The sequence below is a fragment of the Oncorhynchus mykiss genome, chromosome 19, assembly GCF_057628025.1.
Source record: "Oncorhynchus mykiss isolate SJ-2025 chromosome 19, ASM5762802v1, whole genome shotgun sequence".
Lineage (NCBI taxonomy): Eukaryota > Metazoa > Chordata > Actinopteri > Salmoniformes > Salmonidae > Oncorhynchus > Oncorhynchus mykiss.
This window is the reverse complement of record NC_143040.1, coordinates 45202370-45216342: the sequence shown is the minus strand read 5'-3', so window position 1 is coordinate 45216342 and position 13973 is coordinate 45202370. Positions and strand designations below refer to the sequence as shown.

Genomic DNA, 13973 nt, shown 5'->3' with positions numbered 1-13973 from the left:
TATAAAATAAATAAGACCATAGCACCCGGTTCCAATCCAAGTGTCAATGCCTTTTAGCAAACTCAAGGCATTTACATTTGTTGGTTACTCTCAATCAAGGCTTTTTTATAGCAACATTTACCAACAACCTATTGGCATGGAGGTGGCGTCTAATTGTAGATATGGACCCTTGGTGACCCCAATATACGACCAAGTTCTGTAATTCTCCAACTGTGGCCCTTGGACTTTTCTTGGCCTTTCAAACCACCTTTCTGACTGTAGGTGTTGACAAAATACATTTGCATCCTTTACCAGGCAAGTTTGTCACTGTTTAACCCCTTTAGGTGACAGAGCTAGAGCGGTGTTTGTCAGACCATAACACATCCCTAATCGGTCTTCTCACAAAATCATCTGTAGCATCCGAACAGTTTATTATGACCCCTCTATTGAAGGATGAGCCTCTCACAAACAGTGGTGTTCTCCGTTTTGATCTACAACCCCAACAAGCGTCTTGAGACTTGTCTGAAGTCTGTACAGCCAATCTGCCAACTTCTGTCTGTAGCGTCCGAACAGTTTGGGCTACACACTAATATGAAGTGAGACTCTCACGAACATGTACAGAACCAGTCAAAAGTTTGGACACACCTACACGTTCAAGGGTTTTTCTTTATTTTAATATTTTCTACAATGTAGAATAATAGTGAATACATAAAAACTATTAAATAACACATATGAAATCATGTAGTAACCAAAAAGGTGTTCAACAAATCAAAATATATTTTATAATTGAGATTCTTCAAAATAGCCACCCTTTGCCTTGATGACAGCTTTGCACATTCTTGTCATTCTCTCAACCAGCTTCATGAGATAGTCACCTGAAATGCATTTAAATTAACAGGTGTGCCTTGTTAAAAGTTAATTTGTGGAATTTCTTCCCCTTATGTGTTTGAGCCAATCAATTATGTTGTGACAAGGTAGGGGTGGTATACAGAAGATAGCACTATTTGGTAAACGTCCAAGTCCATATTATGGCAAGAACAGCACAAATAAGCGAAGCGAAATGACAGTCAATCATTACTTTAAGACATGAAGGTCAGTCAATATGGAACATTTCAAGAACTTTGAAACTTTCTTCAAGTGCAGTCGCAAAAACCATTAAGTGCTATGATGAAACTGGCTCTCATGAGGACTGCCACAGGAAAGGAAGACCCAGAGTCACCTTTGCTGCAAAGGATAAGTTCATTCGAGTTAACTGCACCTCAGATTCCAGCCCAAATAAATGCTTCACAGAGTTAAAGTAACAGACACTTTTCAACATCAACTGTTCAGAGGAGACTGCGTGAATCAGGCCTTCATGGTTGAATTGCTGCAAAGAAACCACTACTAAAAAGGACACCAATAATAAGAAGAGACTTGCTTGGGCCAAGAAACACGAGCGGTGGACCAGTGGAAATCTGCCCTTTGGTCTGGTGAGTCCAAATGCGAGATTTTTGGTTACAACTGCTTTCTTTGTGAGATGCAGAGTAGGTGAACGGATGATCTTCGCATGTGTGGTTCCCACCATGAAGCATGGAGCAGGTGTGATGGTGTAAAGGTGCTGTGCTGGTGACATTCAAGGCACACTTAACCAGGATGGCTACCACAGCATTCTGCAGCAATACCCCATCCAATCTGAGCTTAGAGCGGCTATCATTTATTTTTCAACAGGACAATGACCCAACACCTCCAGGCTGTGTAAGAGCTATTTTACCAAGAGGGAGAGTGATGGAGTGCTGCATCAGATGACCTGTCTCCACAATCACATGACCTCAACCCAATTGAGATGGTTTGGGATGAGGGAAGGAAAAGCAAACAACAAGTGCTCAGCATATTTGGAAACTCTATCAAGATTGTTGGAAAAGCATTCAAGGTGAAGCTGGTTGAGAGAATGTCAAGAGTGTGCAAAGTTGTCATCAAGGCAAAGGGTGACTAATTTGAAAAAAAAGTAACATTTTTTTTTTACCTTTATTTATACAGGAAGGGATCTTTGAGATTTAAAATCTATTTTTCAAGAGCGTCCTGGCCAAGATTGGCAACACCAAGTCATGACAAAAAATACAGACAAACAACATAAAAAACTACAAGTAATCTAGTAAAAACCATAGAATTCACAAGAGTATAACAAAAACAGCAAATTAAAAACATTGACAGGTCAGGGAATCAATCAGGACTTTATGTACCACCTGCACTGAGAATGGCAAAAAGCTAAAGGTTTGACCAGCTCTCATTGGTTCAACCACACAGGGTTTTTCAAAGACAGAGGACACTGATTCAAACATCCTACCAGATGATACAAAGTGCTCATAGAAACAATTCAGCATTTCAGTTTTGTCATATACAGCAACAAAGTCCTTCAATACACATGACGGTAATTCGTTAACATCACTGTTTCCAGACATAGACTTAATAGCCTTCCACAACTTTCTAGGGTCATTCAGGTTATCAGTGGTAACAGACATAAAATATTCAGACTTGGCCTTCCTGAGAAGAAAATAACACTTGTTTCGTAACTGCCTAAAAAGAAGCCAATCAGCATCAGAACATGATTTCCTTGCTTTAGCCCAGGCTAGATTACGTTCTTGAATAATACAAGACAGCTCAGAAGAAAACCATGGATTATCCTGCCCTTTAACCCTGAACCTGCGGAATGGGGCATGTTTGTTTACTATTTGGAAAAAAATTGGCAATTTCCACATCAGGGATAAGATCAATCTTAATCCAGTCAAAATAAAACAAATCATGAAAGAAAGAAAGCCTGCTCATTAAAACACTTCAAATTTCTCTTACGAATAAAACGTGGGTTTGTCTTAAAAACCTTAGTATTTCTAACAGCAACAACAGCACAATGGTCACTTAAATCATTACAAAAAACACCAACCGCAGAATATTTCTGTGGAACATTTGTCAATATCAAATCAATCAGGGTAGATTTATCTGGTCATTTGAGATTTGGACGAGTGGGTGAGTTAATCAACTGTGTAAGATTCAGAATTACAAAACATTTTTAAATCATCAGACACCGGCTTTAACCAACACCAGTTGAGATCACCAATCAAGATAATTTCACTGTAAAGAAGTTTAGACATAAGGTGCGTCGGAGAAGAAAATGCATCACCGAGAGCAGAGGGGGGTCTATAACAGCCAATCGCAGTTATAGAGAGACCCTTTGAAACCTCAATATTCAAAGCAAGAAATCCCAACTGTTTACAAATAGTTTCAGACTTTGCCACACTTACAGGGAATTTAGTTTTTACATATATAGCCACACCTCCACCTTTCTTAACTCGATCAGTTCGATAAACATTGTAACCACTTATACAAATATCTTTATCAAAAACAGACTTGATGTTTTCAGAAGACAGCCAGGTTTCAGAAAACACAATTACATCAGCATCAGTTAACTTAGCCCAAATCCTAACCCCATCAATTTTTAAATGAAAAATACCAAAACCAGATAGATAGATTTAAAATAGATGTCAAATCAGAGGGGGTTTGGAGACATTGCATAACGGGGCCAGAGTTAGGTTGCATGTTACCTGATATCAACAAAAGAAGAATAACTAGGCATCTCTGTTTAATAACCTTGCACGCTTCTCTTTTTTAAGAGACCTACTGCAAGCAAATTCTACAAGTGAGTTTCCCAGACAATACAAAACAGTCATTTAAAACCATTATACTTTGGTAGTGACACAAATTCGTACTGTTCACATCATTCCACAAATGCATCGACACTGGACGAGTGGACAGAGTGAAAAAGAGCGAGTTCCTGCAGACAAAATGTCTAATGGACGGGAGAGCACATTGTCAGATGTACTCACCCAACGACAATCTTCGTTTTCTCCAGAGTTCAGTAAAGTCAGTGCACAAAGCAATACCATGAAAACCGTCATTTTCTCTGAGAAATGTAAGAAATAGAGGCCAAGGAAGGTAAGGGGAGAGAGGGACAGTGTGTATGTATGAGTCTGTATGTGAGTGTTTCGCGTGTGAGTAGATTGGGTGTTGAGTTCGATTGAGAGAACGGGTTGGGGATTGTTGAGCTGCCACTGACAGCCAGGCGAAGAGCAAAAAGGAGCAGCTTGTACGAGACACTCCGCGGACAAAGAAGGAACTCAGGCCAGCCAGAGATAGGGTTACTTTGGTCAACTTCAAGTAATGAAGTGCCGAGTTGAGGGAGACCCGTGATCTTTACACCAGCAAAAACAAAATAGTTTGCGCAACACAACAAGGAAATTTACTCAACCATAAATAAATAGGTTATTAGTAGGTTAAAATGTACTTGTCACAGACAAACGACTTGACATACTGCCATCTTGGATTGATTTACTTTGAAGAATCTAAAATCTAAAATATATTTTGATTTGTTTAACACCTTTTTGTTTTGTTCTATGCCCACAGGCTTCACAAGACCAGCCTGAAGGTTCCCTGGTACCAGTTGAAAAAAATCATGCAAGTATATAAGGAGATTGTTTAGTACCAAAAATATTATTGCCTTAATAGTGGTTCTGTAAGTGGTATATATATTTACAGCTACTGTAGCTACTGTATGTTTTTGCACCCATTGGCTGATTTATGAAGTTCAAAGGACATTTATCTCTTTTCGTTTGTGAGTTCTGAATGACAATGGATTTTACATGTTGGCCTCATTTTTATACCCCAGTGAAACAGGAAGCCATGGAAAGTCACAATACAGATCCTTAAGCTGAGCGGGAAAGTCAAATTGTAATGTAGATTTAACTTTGTTTTGAGTTTGCCAATAATTTTGACACCTATCTTAGTGACATTTTTTTTGTATTTACTCATCTTTATGGGTGGCAATCATTTTGGAGGTTACTGTACGTGTGTGTCTCTGAGTGCTATGTGTCTGTTTGTGTGTTTGGAAGATGAGTAATCAGACATCCTCTCTGTCCATAAGGAGTGTACTGAATCAACTTCCCCCAATAGCCCTGGACCTAATCATTTTTTCATTTAAGCAAACAGCTGTCGCTAGCCACCAGCAGAGTCATGGAAATGACCCTGTGGGTAAAGTTGATTGTAGCTAAATGTCCCTCTCATTTCTATAACAAATAACTAGGCAGAGAGAGAGGGAGAGAGAGAGAGAGAGAACTGAAGCCTGACAGCAAGCAAGCGTAATTACTGTCCCAATTCAGCATGCACACCCAAAATTGTGAGCATATCACATGATAATATCATGGCCGCACTGACTGTAAAATCATGAGTCAGTGAGCGACACCCAGTGAGCGACAGCCATGGCTGGCACACATGCACACAGGCAGGCATGCACACACACGCAAATATCTTTGTATTTACATTTTACTCCTTGCTGTACATATTTTAGTCTATTTGCTATTGTATTGTTGGCATTTATCTTTATTGTTCAGGTTGTTTGTTATATTCCAATTGTAGGTTTTTGTAATTAAGTTATAGTCTTTTCTAATAGGATTTTCTATTAGTTAATGACGTTAGCTAGCGAACGTTATAGTTTGCAAGCTTGCATTTTTTTGGTCACACCTTATTTGGATAGTCCGATAGTCCATCTGTAGATGCTCTACAGATGGTTATACAATCAGCAAACTATCTGTTGATAAGCAACTGCTTGCTAAGGTTACGGTTAGGGTTAGGTTTAGAGTTAGGGTAAGGGTTTAGGTTAGGGTTAGGGTTAGGGTTAGGTTTAGAGTTAGGGTAAGGGTTTAGGTTAGGGTTAGAGTAAGGTTTAGGGTTAGGAAAAGGGTTAAGGGTAGGGTTTTTAGCTAAACAAGTTAGTCAGCTTTCTGCTTACCAGCTCGAGGGATGGTATATTGTTTTGCTCCAGGCTACAACTATATCTCTTCAGCGGGAAGGTGCTTGTTTTATTGGTTCCCAAACTATGTTGTCCATGAGGAGTCTTTAGGTCCGTCTGATAAGGTGAGCTATGTTAGTTAGGTTTGCTAGCTAGCTAGCTAGCATGGCATCTCCCTCCTCTTTGTCCCCTTTACAACTAACCAAACAATTTGAGAAAGCCAAAGATATAACTTACTAACTCACTGGTAGATCATCTCAGCCAGTCCCTGGCTGTCAATTTCCCGTAGCTTTGGTTATGTCAAAGCCATGTGACCTGAGGTGCAGTTTTATTTTCTACATGTCAGAACATCGTTAGCGTTTTACTTATTTTGATTACATAAATGCTTCAAAATTCACAAAAAGTGATGTTAACTAAGATGTGCTCATAGAACAAAACGTGTCAGATCTCCTAAGCCTGTGTTTACCACATACCCCTCCACAACCCCCATTAATTTCCCCATAGGCTTTGGCCAACAAGCCATGGTGGAGTTAGGCTTGGTTAGTGCCTACAAAAATACTCCATTACTATTGCTCTCTAAAGGACTGCTACTACTTTGTGTAGGTAGAGTACAGTAGTAGTAGGTAGAGTAGAGTGGTAGATTTAGGACAACAACCAAATGGCTTACAACCATTTCCTCCTTGTCCCCCTACTGTCATTTGTTGGTTTTGTAGTGTTCTCAGGTAGCACTCCCTCATCTCAGCTAGATAAGCTCAACATCCTAAAAATAACTCCCTGGCTGACTCTGCTAGGGCACCTGACTGCAATGCTTATGCAAGAAACTACTACTAACAACGTGTCTTGTTTTTCTCGTCCTCCCTCCCCTCTCTCTCCCCTCCATCCATCTTTCTTTCTTTCTTTCGCATTCTCTCACTCACACACTCCCTCCCCCTCCCTGGCTCTCCCTCTAAATCAGAGTAATAATGACTAAATCCAGAGCGCTCTCTTCCTTAAGGAAGCTAGAGGTATTTCAGAGGCGTATTCTACTCTGTCTGAACACTACAAACACAAAGAGGAGAAGAAAGGAAAGTGGATTGTTATGATTGCACTTTGAGCTACAGTGTCTCTCTGAACTAAACAATTCTAATGAGAGAACCATATTTTGCTACATAATTTCATTTTGAAGACCAAGATAAACGTTTGTTTGGAATATCAAAGCCTGTTGAAATACATTACATTTATTATTTCCAAAAATGTAAATTTGTCTAAATATGACTCCTGGTGCGTAATGATGGTTGGAAATTCAAGCTGAAGGATGAAAGTGATGTTGGTGCTTTACTGAAAAGGATGATGCTGTTTTTGTATTGAGAATGCATCGTAATTATATAACTGCTTTGCATCTTTTTAATGGCATAGTAAATCATTAATGAAAATACATCTAATTATCTCAGATGAGAAGCTCATAATTAACTCAAAGCTCATAATTAGTTGCGTTGTACCGCGGATATGGCTTTGTCTTGAAGATAGCCTACACTACAGCTACTAACGTGGAGATAGTGTACATTGTTGACAGTCTAAGAACACTCGTACTTTGTTTGGCTCTCCACCCTCCTTTCATATTGTTTGGGTTTATTGAAAGGAAATTAAATGAAGGCAAGACAGATTGAGTGGATATCGGGTGTAGAGTGGGGTGGTGGGAATGAGACCAATCACAGACACACAGCACATTTAACATTTTAACCAACAACCATGCAACATCTCCTTTTGGCCTTTTGCTCCAGACAGACCAGCTTTGCACAGTACCACTGGGCACTTCTCAACACCACTCCAGAAGTGACATCACAGTGATAATTAATTACCAGTGTTACTTCTAACGGGGTCAAAGTCCCTTATATTCACCTTTGAACTCACACACCAAGAACAGCCGGTAGGTACATTATGGCACAGCTACTGTACTTTATGAGGTTTATTTGACATTTCATGTGCAGTCCCTGGGTCATCTTAAGCCACTCTAATCAAAACAACAAAAAACTGGCCATGGTAAAAACCCAGAGCCATAGGTGACTCGTTTCAGGAAACTAGGCGTATGTCGTGCGTCACTACTTCACAGGAGCACCGTTTGAACTTGCGTATTTGAGCAGAAATGCCTTTTGGAACATATGAACTTTCATGTGCCTTAATAACAAACTTGTATGCCATCCAACTGTAAATACGAGTAAAATTGTTAAATTACGAGCCTAGTTGGTTTAGGCATGGGAAAAATACAGGAATCTTCCCGCTAGCCATGATTGGCTGAGATAATGTGTGGGCTGGACATGCCGAGAGATGAGTTCGGATTGGTCTGCCATGTAGCATGCTTCTGTCTATAATATGAGCTGGTCAGTATGCGTAATCCTTTATAAATCTGCTTTTTTGAAAGTTATCACGTAGTAGAACTACATAAGTGTTGCTCTCAACTTTCTGGAGGACCGAGTTTTGAAATCAGTGGAATTAGAGTTTGATAGCTAAGGAGATGGAGAAAATTCAGGCGTTTGATTGAAAATATCCAGACTGAGTCGAGAAGAGAACACACAGAAGGCTGTGGTATAAAACACCTGTCTCCGGATTACATCTTCAAACTAAGGGCAACCATGGCATCCGTGACAGAGAAGGAGAAGCGTCCATCCATGTATACGGGCAAGAGAGTCTAGCTAGCTACATTTTCAGATATTAGACGTCTCTAATTTTGTCAGAAAGTTGTTTTCATTTCAAGTTAAAGTGTATTGTTAGCTAACTAGCTAACATAACATGTATGATCTGTGAGGTAATATTATTCATATCTCAGAGCCATTTGGATTGCTTGTTATTGAACCAGTTTGGTTAGCTACCTACAGATACATTCAGGGTAGTAACGTTATGAATTGGGATTATGGTTCATTGGTTAGCTAGCTAACATTACATGTCTAAACAACTATTTCAATAGAATGTTTATGATGTCACTGCGACAACTGTTGATAGACGTAGTTGGTAAATTCACTCTGGCTATCTACTCCGATTTCAGAGCACTCTCGTCTGTGCCAGAGTGCAGAATATCTGACGAATCTATGAACACTCAACACCCATTGAATATGGCCGGTGTCAGTAAACATTGGCAAAAAAAATGTAACTAAATTGTTGCTAGCAGCATAGTTGCAGTCATCAACGCTCTGGATAACATAAAAACAGCCTAACCAGCGCTGCTAGGGCGAGTAAAATGGTCAGATTGAGCTGTTCTCTCATTTGTGTCTGGAAGTAGCTAGCAGGCTAGGTAAAATTAGCCAGTTGGCTTGGGTGCTTGACTGCTGTTAGGTCAGAATGCTCGGATCAACCCTACTATTCGGCCAGAGCGTCCAGTGTGCTCTCTGAACTCTCTGAGAGCGAAACGCTTTGAATTTACGAACACTCTGGCACTCCAGATTCAATTCGTAGTTTAAACCAGCCTTTAGTCTTGAAATCTTTGGTTGTTTAGTACATATCCTCACATGTGAATCCTTAAAGAGATGGGTGGGGCTAAAGTTTAAAAGGGTGTGAACGATGCTGAATGGGTGTAGACAAAGAAGAGCTCTCCAGTAGGCACCAAAACATTGAAGGGCCAAGTTTATCAACTTTCAAAGCAGAATTACTTTCCCATTGTTCCTCAACTGTAGTGAATAATACACAATTTTCTAGCTCTGAGTCTCTACTTTTATTCAATGTAAAAAACACACAAAAAATTGCAACATAAGACCGAATCGAGTCGGTCGGTCTCATATACTGTATTCATGCCAGTGCCATCACCGAGTTGTGGCAGCAAAAGATTCAGTAGGTTATTGGCACTACACGACAGGCTACAAGTCTACTGTAGCTCTGTTGGAGTAACTTTTGTGGATAACTTTGACACGTTCTGGAAACAGAAGATGCTGTAGAGAGAGGATGGGGTCCATCCAAATAATGTTGGTGCATGGACCCTGTCCTAATATTTCAAGGCTGCGCTGAGACTAGGACTGAGCGATATGACCAAAATCTCATATCCCGATATAGGTAATTTCATATCCCGATAACGATACATATCACAATATAGCACAATTTCTGTAAATTCAATGAATAAATAGTTTATATAAAATGACCACATGTAAAGGTCTATTTCTTATTACATTTTGAATTATACAAAACAAATAAAAAGGTACTTACTCATATTTGATTATTTCTCCTTTTATTTAGAACCTTGGTGCAAATGATCAATTAAGCATGTAACAAAATATTAATATATAAATCTAAAAAGGTAAATAGAAAACACTTCAACTAGAGTTGCAAACAAAATAAATATAGGCCTAAAATATATATATACAGTGGGGCAAAAAAGTATTTAGTCAGCCACCAATTGTGCAAGTTCTCCCACTTAAAAAGATGAGAGGTCTGTAATTTTCATCATAGGTACACTTCAACTATGACAGACAAAATTAGAAATAAAATCCAGAAAATCACATTGTAGGATTTTTTTATGACTTTATTTGCAAATTATGGTGGAAAATAAGTATTTGGTCACCTACAAGATTTCTGTCTGTCACAGACCTGTAACTTCTTCTTTAAGAGGCTCCTCTGTCCTCCACTCGTTACCTGTAATAATGGCACCGGTTTGAACTTGTTATCAGTATAAAAAACACCTGTCCACAACCTCAAACAGTCACACTCCAAACTCCACTATGGCCAAGACCAAAGAGCTGTCAAAGGACACCAGAAACAAAATTGCAGACCTGCACCAGGCTGGGAAGACTGAATCTGCAATAGGTAAGCAGCTTGGTTTGAAGAAATCAACTGTGGGATCAATTATTAGGAAATGGAAGACATACAAGACCACTGATAATCTTCCTCGATCTGGGGCTTCACGCAAGATCTCACCCCGTGGGGTCAAAATGATCACAAGAACGGTGAGCAAAAATCCCAGAACCACACGGGGGGACCTAGTGAATGACCTGCAGAGAGCTGGGATCAAAGTAACAAAGCCTACCATCAGTAACACACTACGCCGTCAGGGACTCAAATCCTGCAGTGCCAGACGTGTCCCCCTGCTTAAGCCAGTACATGTCCAGGCCCGTCTGAAGTTTGCTAGAGAGCATTTGGATGATCCAGAAAAAGATTGGGAGAATGTCATATGGTCAGATGAAACCAAAATGTAACTTTTTGGTAAAAACTCAACTCGTCGTGTTTGGAGGACAAAGAATGCTGATTTGCATCCAATGAACAGCATGCCTACTGTGAAGCATGGGGGTGGAAACATCATGCTTTGGGGCTGTTTTTCTGCAAAGAGACCAGGACGACTGATCCGTGTAAAGGAAAGAATGAATGGGGCCATGTATTGTGAGATTTTGAGTGAAAACCTCCTTCCATCAGCAAGGGCATTGAAGATGAAACGTGGCTGGGTCTTTCAGCATGACAATGATCCCAAACACACCGCCTGGGCAACGAAGGAGTGGCTTCGTAAGAAGCATTTCAAGGTCCTGGAGTGGCCTAGCCAGTCTCCAGATCTCAACCGCATAGAAAATCTTTGGAGGGAGTTGAAAGTCTGTGTTGCCCAGCAACAGCCCCAAAACATCACTGCTCTAGAGGAGATCTGCATGGAGGAATGGGCCAAAATACCAGCAACAGTGTGTGATGACCTTGTGAAGACTTACAGAAAACGTTTGACCTCTGTCATTGCCAACAAAGGGTATATAACAAAGTATTGAGATAAACTTTTGTTATTGACCAAATACTTATTTTCCACCATAATTTGCAAATAAATTCATTAAAAATCCTACAATGTGATTTTCTGGATTTTTTTTCTCTCATTTTCTCTGTCATAGTTGAAGTGTACCTTTGATGAAAATTACAGGCCTCTCATCTTTTTAAGTGGGAGAACTTGCACAATTGGTGGCTGACTAAATACTTTTTTTCCCACTGTATATATATATATTTTTTTTCAGGGCTTGCCTGTTTTGCATTTTATTTTGGCATTAATAAGTGTCACATAACAATTTGCATTTGGTACCATGGGTCGAGTGTTAGTACCAACTCATGAAACCCTCATTTCTGTACTGTGTAAATTGGGGCCATGTCTTTGCAGATGTAAGTTGTGACGGCAGCTGTTATCTCCCTCCATCTTCGTGATTCTGCACCATATGGTATGCCACGGGCAAAAGCCTCTTGCAACGTCTGAGTTGGGTTTGTTTTGAGCACTCGACTGTACTTTCTTGGGTCTCATCCGTAGACTCTCTCCGTACTGTTTCACATGATTCTTGCGTAGGTGGTAAAAGAGGTTAGTGGTGTTTGGACTTGTTGGAGGGACCGGCCTGCGGCATATTTTGCAGAGGATGTTTTTCTGGTCCGTGTCAGACTTTTCATACCCAAACCCCGTCCATGCGACCGAAGTAGCCCCTCTTTTAGGTACATGCTCCATGTCTCCGTTCTCTGTGTCACGTTCACTCTGCTCCATGTTTGTTTGTGTTGCAAATTTCCTTCCACACGGAACGCAAAGCGTCGTCCAATTGACAAAAAAATATTGCCGTAAAGAGTGTGATTTGCGACCACGAAATAAACAATAGAGCATAATATGAAACGATAGACGTTTTCTATCGTCACACGATACATATCATCATATCGCCCAGCCCTAGCTGAGACACTGATTTATCAACACCCCAAGTCCCGCTCAGGTAATCCCAACCATACATTATCAGCATTATCATCATACTGCAGCCCCGCAACAAGTAACCATCATTGACTCTTGTTTTAACCCACTTCCTCACTCGAGGCACTGGCCCAATGGTACAGTTGTAGACAATCTTGTATCTATATCAATTCAGTTCATCCCTATGGTATTTCCAAGTAAGGGGTTACCAACTGAGTATAGTATGCTTGTATTAGAGACTAAGTCTAATCTGAAATCCATCAGCTGCGGCATTGGACTGATTGATGTTAATGCCAGATTTTTGATTTAGAAAATGTATATTATTGAAATGGTTCTCAAACCTATTAACATTCTAGCAATATCTGAAACTTGGTTAAATAAGACTGTGACGATACTGATGTGCCTCTGACTGGGTATAATGTTTATAAATCTGATAGAGTTGACAGAGGTAGGGGTGTCACCTTCCCCATGTGCTCTTGATAAGGTGTCTGACTTGCTATCTAAGTATGCTAAATCTGAACTATTAATAATGGCCGATTTTAATCTGAATTGGATGACACCAGTGTCAGACAGGCTGAAAGATATTTGTACTGAGCTAAATTTGACCCAGCTGATAACCAAGCCCACATGGCCAAATCCAAAAGATCCAGTGAAATCAACCCTAATTGATATTATTCTGATTAATACACCAGAGAAATATGCTGCCAGTAGTTTTCTCTCTGGATATTAGTGACCATTGCCGAATTTTCTGTATTAGAGATGTGAACTTGCATAAATCTAATCCCTGTGTCATCACTAAGAGGAATGGTCTTCATTTGAGTGACCATGAACATATCTTAGCTATTCCAGAAACCAAATTACATTTCAGTTATTTTGCAAATGTCTTCAATACTATCACAGATAAACATGTCCCCATTCAAAAGAACAGAGTTAAAAATAGATCTAACGCTTGGTTCACTCCTGATTTATCTGAAGTTATACACACGAGCGATGTTGCTTGGGCTAAGGCCAGAAAAACAGACTTAGGCCCAGATTGGCAGTCTTTTAGGCAATACTGATTAGAAAGGCCATGGCTGAGTACTATGTAAACACTGTCTAATTATAAGGGGAATCCAGCTATGTTCTGGAAAACTGTCAAATCTCTGATTGGTAGTACCTCCCCTTCTCTGCCCCAACAAATTGACTTAGCATTGTTGTCCGTAATGAGGCCAGAGTCTACCATTGGTGCCTTTAATTGCCATTTTATTTCAGTTGGCTATATCTTTGAACTAATTAATATGCCTACTCTCTATGAGATTGGGATTAATGAGCATAGGGAAAATTTGCATAATGATTTGGAAAATGGTAGTTGAGGATTTTCTTTTCTGCGTTTTACAGAAAAATAAGTCCTTGATGCCTTGCTACTGTAGCTATAGACATTAGAAGTCCACAGGGGCCAGAAAGCTGGATCTGGCTCTGCTTAAATGCGCAGCGCACCTCATCGCTGGCTCAAAATTCCAAAAGTACAGTATGGAAGGCTGCTTATGTGCTGTGCTCCAT

General features: G+C 40.0%; 1 protein-coding gene across 3 annotated transcripts in view; it reads right to left on the bottom strand.

Moving 5' to 3' along the window:
• Positions 1 to 13973, bottom strand: part of LOC110497740 (sodium/potassium/calcium exchanger 4) — a 59672-nt gene that overhangs the window by 27201 nt on the left and 18498 nt on the right. The window lies entirely within an intron of this gene.